The 8971-nt window shown below is 49.4% G+C and overlaps 1 long non-coding RNA gene across 1 annotated transcript; it reads right to left on the bottom strand.

Annotated features, from left to right (window-relative positions):
• Nucleotides 1-2853: 2853 nt before the first annotated feature.
• Nucleotides 2854-6397, bottom strand: LOC110261768 (uncharacterized). Its single transcript, XR_002346278.2, has 3 exons — nt 6004-6397; nt 5539-5624; nt 2854-3067 (listed from the first exon to the last, which is right to left on the bottom strand). It is a non-coding gene; the product is annotated as an uncharacterized LOC110261768 (long non-coding RNA).
• Nucleotides 6398-8971: the final 2574 nt, after the last annotated feature.

Genomic DNA, 8971 nt, shown 5'->3' with positions numbered 1-8971 from the left:
TGTCAGAAAGTACCAAGTCTGGGCAGGTGAGTTTTTTAGGATAATAAAGCATCAGTCTCCTTAGTCCTGAAATTTAAACACAAAAGTGAAAGTCTTTTTGCCAGAAGCCTGTCAGAGGGCAGGCTGTTTATCTGCACCTACATGTCCGGTGAACTCTCCTTGAGGTGGTCTGGGGAAAGGAAGGAGCTCGCTGCCAGAATTAGAACAGAGAAAATGACTCCCAGACTCTCCTGTCTGGGTCCTTTCTCTCTCGTTTTTCTTTTTCTTCCTTCCTCTTTTCCTCACCTGTGACATGGAAATTCAAAAAGTTTCTCCCAGGTTTGTTGCTTTGCAAAGTCTCAAAGGGAAAAGCAAACAGACTTGTGTCCTGTTAGCAGGTGCTGTGTCTGACATATGTTCACATAAACCATCAGTCACACTGATAGACCCCTTAGGAGGACACCCAGGAACTGACTTTCCAGGTCCCAGCCAGCACAGTTCTTCCTGATTTTTGCAGAACTCTTTATGCTTAGATAATATAAAGAAGATTTTTACCGTGTGTCCTTTAAACACATTGCCCAGTCACCACACACAGGGAGATGGAATTATTGCATCATCAAGAGAGAGGTTCTTTGGCCTAACAAAGAAACCATTTTCGTTGCTGTCTCTAGAAGCTTCCAAAAGAATTTTTGAAATGAGCTCAAGGTGCCAGCAGTCTGCCTCTGTCTCAGGAGGACAGCTTCCTTTGAAGATGACTAAGGGTACCTGCTTTCCTTGTACTTGAAAGACTCTGTACCTTCTATCAGTGATAATTCAGTTGCAACTGGCATGAAGCCTGATCTAAATAGGCTTACGCAGAACGGACTATGCCGGCTGGTGTAACCAAGGAGTCCAGAGTACATGGGGTGTGGCTTGAGGTGAGATTGTATTCAAGCCTCAGGTGATAGGGCCCAGCCCTGGTGTGACTTCTTTTCTGAGTCAGGGCTCTCCCTTTGCAGGACGGCTGCCAGCTGCTCTCAAGGTGTGTGTGTGTGTGTGTGTGTGTGTGTGTGTGTGTGTGTGTGTGTGTGTGTGTGTGTGTGTGTGTGTGGACGGCTGCCAGCTGCTCTCAAGGTGTGTGTGTGTGTGTGTGTGTGTGTGTGTGTGTGTGCGCGCGCGCGCGCGCGGGGGGGGGGGGGGGGGAGATGCTGGATTCAAAAAGCGAAGATGATTGGCTTACGATTCCCAAGCAAAGCCTCAGAGCCTCTGATTGGGCCAACAGCCTGCCCCTGAACCAATCATACGGCCAGGAGAGTGTATCATCTACTGATTGGCTAACCCGGGTCATACGATCCACTCCCTGCCAGCTGCCTCTACCCAAAGCCAGTGGGCTGAGAATGGGGCAGCAGGTGATCTGTAGGGATCTGGGGATGGTTATAGGAGAAAGGAGTTGCTGGACAGCCAAGCTGCAGATCTCTGCTGTGGACTAGCTGCATTTGCACAGACAAGACAGACTAGAGGAAGTGGTGGGGCATGAATAATTTCCAAGGATTCCTGCAGATATCGTTATGCTTTCTTTGGGGAATGATTTAGCCAGAAGTAGAAGTTTTCCAAATGGCATGTCATTAAAATCACCAGGAGTTTTGGATTCTAGAGATTTGTGGTGGGACCCACTGAGTATGTTAACTATGATCGATCATCTGGTCATTTTTAAAGATGATCCTGGGTGATTTTAAGGTCAGATGGAGTTGGGAGCCTTACCGTGCCCCTCTCTTCTTGGCAGGGTGGGCTCCAGCAGAGGGCTGACCCAGGCCAGTGGCTCTGCGCCTGCACCTGTGCCCCCACTGCCTGCAGGGTCAGGGCCAGACCTCTCAGCCTCCTGAGTGCCGGACTCAAGTGGCCTTTCCAGCTCATCTCTTACTCTTTCTCTGTATGTACTTTAAGACATTAAAAAAAAAATTTAATTGTTAAAAGTTTTTAAAAACCTTTAAATGTTTAAAAATTATTATTATTATTTTTTACCTCTACATGTCTTTTTTTTTTTTTTTGGTCAGACGAGATTAGTCCCTTCTCTAAAAGTGCTCTCGCTTCCTTTCCCACATTTCTGTCCTTGCCTATGCCATGTTCTTCTGAAATCCCTCCTCTTTTACCTGATAAAATTCTAGCCATTACTGAAAAGTCACCTTCAACTCACCCCCTCTCTGAAGTCTCCTCTGATCACCCAAGAGAAGCGACCTCCTTCTTTCTCTGCCCTGCGTCCAGACCCCGGATGCTCTGCCCTGTCCTCTCCTGTTTCTGGGTGGGCTTCAGTTTCCTTTATGCCACGATAAACCCCTGGGGGACAAGGGCCACCCTGTCGCTTGAGTCTTGAGTCTTTCTAGGCTCTGCTGCTGGAAGCTTCCAATCTGTTTCTGACGCTTGGGTCAAAGTACGAGTGCATGCAACCATCCCTCCTCTCCTTTCTTCCACCTTCTCTCTGTTTCTGGCTTTTTATCTTTCCCAGGACGTTTGTCCTTGGGACGCTGATGAACTCTAGCCTGATTGGCTGGAAAAAGCCTTGAGGTTTTACTTCTGCAGGGTTGCTAATATTTTAAGAGGAGATTGATGGAAGACAAGAAAAAATTAAGTCAGAAGGGAGAATACAAGCAGAAGAGACCTAAGGCGCAGAATTCAGGGACTCCCTCCTTTCTCAGAGCCCCTGCTTCCTGCCTTAGCTCCGTTAGAAAGTGAGGACGGAGGACATGACAATAAAAAGAGTAGGATCAAATTTAGGAGGACAAATAGAGATTGCTTTTTAAATAGACAGGAAACCCAGAGAGCATTAAAAAAGAAAAAAAAAAGATGTATAGATTTGATTAAAAAAAAAGAAAAAAAGGAAATGTCTACATGGGAAAATATACCTTAATCAAAGTTGATAGGTGGCAGGAGAAAAAAATTCATAATACCTGCAACTATGGCGGTTTATTTCCTCTCTGATGAATGCTTGAGATTTGGTATGAGAAAACAAAATCCCAATATAAAAATGGGCGATGAATATAAACAGGCGACCTACAGAAGAGGAAGTACAAGTGGCCGGAGCATCTGAAAAGAAGCCGAGCCTCACTGTAGTCTGGGAAACAAGAGGGAAGATAATCAGATGTTAGGCTTTTTTTTTTTTTTTTTTCTACCCAATTTGCAAAATTGGAAACCATCCATAATATCCAGAGCTGCAAGGATGGGCAAAATGGGCATCTCATCCATTGCCAGGGTGGCTCTGAGTTACTGTAAATACTTACCGACATCATCTGGAAACATCTATTAAAATAAATAACATTTATAGCCTTTGATGGAACCGCTGATCCTTTTCCTGGGAATCCAGGCTGTAGTTTTTACAAAACGAAAGCACCGGATGTAAGATGGCAGGAATAAAGATGCTTTGGGCTTTGTTTGGGTGGGGGATGAAAGGAAACACTGAACCATCCCATCATAAAGGAATATGCATTCATTCTATGGCAACTTATGGCACAAATAGAATAAGTTGGGGAGTTCCCTGGTGGCTCAGTGGGTTTAAGGATCTGGCATTGTCACTGCTGTGGTGCAGGTTCAGTCCCAGGCCTGGGAACTTCCACAGCCTCAAGCGTAGCCAAAAAAAAAAAAAAAAAAAAAAGAAAAAAACAAGAGTTAGAGCTAGAAGTGGAGGGATGACCACGGTGTGTAGTGTATTACATGTTGGAATACTGTTTTCATTAAAAGTTACAAAGAGGAAGAAGCCCTCTCCCGTATGTGTCTACGTTTCTTTGTGTTTATGGACCCATGGAGAAGGGTGTGAGGGTCACATACCAAACTGTGAATATTGTCACCCTAGGGGATCAGATCACAGCGCGGGAGGCAGGCCTGCCCTCACCACTGCGAGACGGTGGCTCGAGAGAGGACGAACGGACGCTTGGCCTTGGCTGCGCCCTGCTTCTCACCCCAGCTCCTGCTGCCCCTGAGGGCCCCGGCCGGCCCACCCCTCACAGATGCTCCTGGAGTCTGGGAGTGCACCTCTCTGCTGGGAGTCAGCCCCAGAGGAGGCCCGAGGGGCCCTGGAAGAGGGCCTGGGGCCATTTGGGCGGAGAATTCTAGCATCCTTGGTAGCTGGAGTGTGGCCCAGAAGGGGAGTCAGACTCCAGGTGCAGACATATCATTGGCCCTGGAGACCCACTGGCAGTCTCAGGCTTCTAAAGCAGGGGGCTCAGGGCAGGGGCAGGTCCAGGGGCACAGGGAAGAGGAGTAAATACTCTTCCTTACATATCTCCAAATTATCTGACTCATCACAATAAACAGTCAGGGCAGTCAGGGATTTAAAACATTTTTTTCTTTCTTTCTTTTTTTTTTGTTTGTCCTTTTAGGCCTGCACCCAAGACACATGGCGGTTCTCAGGGCAGGGGTCAAGTAGGAGCTGCAGCTGCCAGCCTACACCAGAGCCACAGCAACACGGGATCCGAGCCGAGTCTGCAACCTACACCACAGCTCACGGCAACACTGGATCCTTAACCACTGAGCAAGGCCAGGGATGGAACCTGCAACCTCATGGTTCCTAGTCAGATTTGCTTCCACTGCTCCATGATGGGAACTCCAAAACATGTTTTTTTTTTTTCTTTTCCTGGCTGCACCTGCAGCATATGGAAGCTCCCAGGCGAGGGGTCAAATTGGAGCTGCAGCTGCCAGCCTACACCACAGCCACAGCAATATCAGATCCCAGCTGAGCCTGCCACCTCCAGCACAGCTCACGGCTACGCTGGATCCTTAACTCACCGAGTGAGGCCAAGGATCAAACTACATCCTCATGGATACTATTCAGGTTCTTAATCTGATGAGTTACAACGGGAACTCCTAAAACATTTTCCTTGTAATAACCTATAATGGAAAAGAATCTGAAAAAGAATATTATACATATATAATATATACATATATATGTACGTGTATGTTATATACATTTATACACATATATGTGTACATTATACATAAGTATAACTGAATGAGTTTGCTATACACCTGAAACTAACACAACACTGTAAATCAAATACACTTCAATAAAAAAAGAAGGAAAAAAAAAGAAAAGAAAACATTTAAAAAGTATCCTCTTAAATATTTTAAACTGAAAACCAAAACCCTAACACAGAACAAAGACACCAGCTAAATGAATCCCTAGTGGAGAAACGTCAGGCGAGCCTGTTCGGAGGGAATGAGCTGAGAGCAGGTGTCACCCCTTCCCCACACCTCCTGCTCCATCTCGCCATCCTGACTTGTTGATTTTCTATAAAGCCAAGAGGCACACAAGGCGCAGGGCCAGGCACACACACGTGCATACACATTTGGGGGGGGTGAGGTCCATTTCATTTATCCATTTATCAAATGTTTACTGAGGGTTCCTACGTGTTAGCTACTGTTTCTGGTGCTGGGAAACCAGCAAGGAATGAAATAGCAAACCCCGCCTGCCTGGAGACCCACATTAGACTAGATAAATCCATAACAGTGAAGACATGTAAGACAAAATAAAGCCAGGAAAGAGTGAGGGTGGGGGCTGCAGTGTGGCCAGGATGAGACGTGACTCCATACCTGCAGGAAGTGAGGGAGCCAGGCTTGAGCTGGAAGAAAATGAGCTGAAGTGATGGATTCATGGAGCTGACTCTTCTTCCCTGGAGCTGATGGAACAAAAACCAGACATGAAAAGATAAAGGGGAAATAGGCACAGAATCGCTAAGCACAAGAAGCTAGTCTTTCTAAAAAGACTGCATCCTATCTAGTGAGATGATATTCTCTGAAAGGCCAGACTCTAGAGATGTAGAAAGATCAGTGGTTGAAGGGGAGAGAGAGGCGGGAAGATGAGGCAGCGCTCATCTTCAGAATTTTGAGATGTTCGCATTTGTAGGGGGCGATGCAGCCACAGATACTTCTTTGCCATGTCAGTTGACAGGGAAGAAAGAAAGATGATAGATAGGTAGATAGAAAGAAGGATAGAAAAAGGAAGGAAAGAGAGAGAAAGAAAAGAAATGAAAAGAAAGAAAAAGAAGAAAATGATACCTTAGTACCAATGAGCACACATAGTGCCAGACTTTGATTTCTTGATTCCCTCCTTCCTTCCTTCTTTTTTTTCCACACTTGGGGCATGTGGAAGTTCCTGGACCAGGGACTGAACCCGCACCACAGCAGTGACAACACTGGATCTCCAAACTCTAGGCCACCAGGGAACTCCCCAGCTCTTGATTTCTAAGACCATCCTCCAGTGAAAGGAGCCAGAGGTCCTTTGGGAGAACTAGGACCAGGGCAGGAAACATATCAGATGAGCCGGGGGCATCCTGGGGCGCTGGGGAGTCAGGGGTGGTCCAGTCGATGGGCTTGGTCAGAACGCACGGGGGAGGGATAAAAGAGTCACCAGTGACCAAAGCGGGAACAATTGAGCAACAAACTAAAGTACCCTTTGCGACCCAGCCCAGCGTGTGGAATAAACATCCGTGCATCCATCCTGATACAGGAACAATGACTGAGTAAATAACTGGCGGGGATGGGGGGGTGGACACATCTCCACCCGGAAGAAAACATTACCCTCGGAGGTGGAGCAGAACCATCCATGGGAACCAGCCTGCTTCCAAAGACTGGGAGAATTCGGGGAGTCTTCCTCTCCAGCATCGGGGTGGAGCCGCTCCAACCTCAGGTCCGACAGCCCTTGATCCACATACGTCTAGGGTGAGGCAGGGGTGCCGTACCCTGCCCACTGGGGCTACATGAGGCCCTGGCAGGTGAGGGGACAGGGACCATGGTTTTGTGCACAGAGGGGCAGAGGGCTTGGGGGAGCCACACTCCCCCGAGGCAGGAGCGGAGGCTGGTGGCTGGCTGGGGACAGAGGGGACAGCAGAATCCTGGGGCAGTCAGTGTTCTCAGGCCAGCTCTCCCTCCCAGGTCGTTCCTCAAACCCACCTCCCACCAAAGAGCAGGGGGTGGGAAAGGGGGAAAGAGTCACTCACAAAGGAGAAGCCTGCTGAAGGTGACCTCAGCCGGGTCAAGGTCCGCATCAGCCGCGGTGTCCCGTTGATGGGATGTGCTCTTGATGGGATGGAGAGAATGGCATTGACCTCTGTGGTCGGCCGCCCCCAAGTCCATGTTCCCAGTTTAACCATGAGAGAAATGTCAGCCAGCCCAGCCCCGGGGCAGCCCGCAAAATGCTCGGCCGTGCTCCTCAGAACTGGCCCGGTCATCAGAGCACGGGGAGGGACGCCGTCACAGCCAAGAGGCCCTGCAGGAGACACGATCCCTAAAGGCGAAGTCAGGGAAAAGAGGTCTATGAGAAACTAAGGGGAGAATTTAGGAAATCTGAATAAAGGTTGAACTTTCATTAGCAATAGCATATGGATCTTAGTTCATTAATGGTGACGGATGCGGCTTCCTCGTGTAAGATGCTAATGATAGGAGACCTGGGTGCTGGGTGTGTGGGCACTCTGCCATCGTCCCCAATATTCTGTAAATCTAGTGTATAATGTGTGTGTGTGTAAATCTAGTGTATATTATGTGTGTGTGTGTATACACTGCACACATACACCTGTGAAAGTACAACCACGACGTTTTAGTTTTGTTCCGGGGAAAGGCTGCTGAGCGATTTGGGGCACACGTACCAGGAAGACGTCGCCAGCATTGGGTGGCAGAGGCCTGGCCCTCTTCCTGCGCCCTCTGGGGACAGGAGCCCCTCAGAACAGACCTGGGAACTCTCCTTAGACCCCCACCCTCCACAGCAAAGCTGCTTTGCTTCCAAGAAACGGAGAGTTTCCTGGCCAGGAAAGGCTCACCGTGCCTTCTAGAAGCGGGTATTTACTAGTGGGGTGCGGGCCGCCCTGTGTCTGGGTGTAGACACTTACCAGGACGTGGAAAGTTCCATCCCACGTCCCTTATTTTAGAGCTGGTCTTTGAACAAGAGAATTCTGCGGGCTTCGGGTAATTTTCTTCTCCCTCTTCCAGGGGAAACTGTCAATAATTTACGTTTGGGCAGCTTCGGGTTAGCTAGTAACTCCAGATTTTCTGCTCTAAGGAAGGGGAGTAGCAAAATGGCTTTTTGTGGCTTCAAGGAACAAAGAATCACTGCTTCTCTTGGTTGGAGGTCGGGGCGTCGGGTGCTGGCCTGGCTGTCCCGAGGGTTAGGTGGAGGGAGGGCGTGGGTGGGAGAGCTGGCCGGGCTCAGAGGTGTTGGAATTCCCCCTCTTCCAAGGGGATTATTCCCTGCATAGACAGCCACGTAAAGTGGGGGTAGAACCCACAGACGGCCAAGGGGCAGATGCTCCGCCCCTTCCAGGGCCAGGGGACTGTGCTTATTTCCTCTAAAAAGGAACTGAAAACGCCCCATTTTGAGTGACTCAGACCAGTCCAGTGCATTTGTAAATATCTCTCTTTGGAGAGACTTGGGCAGGAAGCTGGACGCTCCGGCTCCCGGCACACGGCTCTGGGGGGCCGAGGGAAAGAGGTACAGTCTCCCTCGAGGGGCTCCCCAAACCATCGCGCTGGCTGCGCAGGCGGCACCAGCGTGAAATTCCAAGAGGGGCCTTGCTTCATTGGGGTGAATTTGAAAGAAATTCTCTCGGGGGTCCAAGACCAGCCTCTGCGCAGCAGCCCCCCCCCTTAGTCTTCATGCTCCCCAATCTCCCCCACTGTCGAAATGACAGGTACCCGAACAAAGCCATCACCGCCAGCGCCCCGATGGAGTCAGGCAGCCTTATTTTGCCTTCTCACTCTGTTCCGGGCTGGTCTGTTAATCTGCCTTGTACATTCTGTACACGGGAGGTTCAGACTGAGGTTTCCTCCCTGCCTCGTCCTGATTCTCACAGATCTTCTCTGTAAGTCATGTAGGTGGTTGGCAAGTCAGACCTGTCATTTTGTGCAGGGGTCGGCGGGTGGTGGCGCTCGGGCTGTGCTGGGGCCTGGAGCATCCGTCCTCTAGCTGGCTGGGCGGCTCGGCCTGGTGGGTGGCAAGGCAGACCCCAGCGGGCAGCCGGAGTGCATGGATGGG

Source organism: Sus scrofa, chromosome 7 (assembly GCF_054392235.1).
Source record: "Sus scrofa isolate SSC_HxYL_T2T_F1_AM1 chromosome 7, Sscrofa_HxYL_maternal_Yorkshire_Landrace_v2.0, whole genome shotgun sequence".
Taxonomy (NCBI): Eukaryota; Metazoa; Chordata; class Mammalia; order Artiodactyla; family Suidae; genus Sus; species Sus scrofa.
This window is presented reverse-complemented; position numbering and strand designations above follow the sequence as displayed.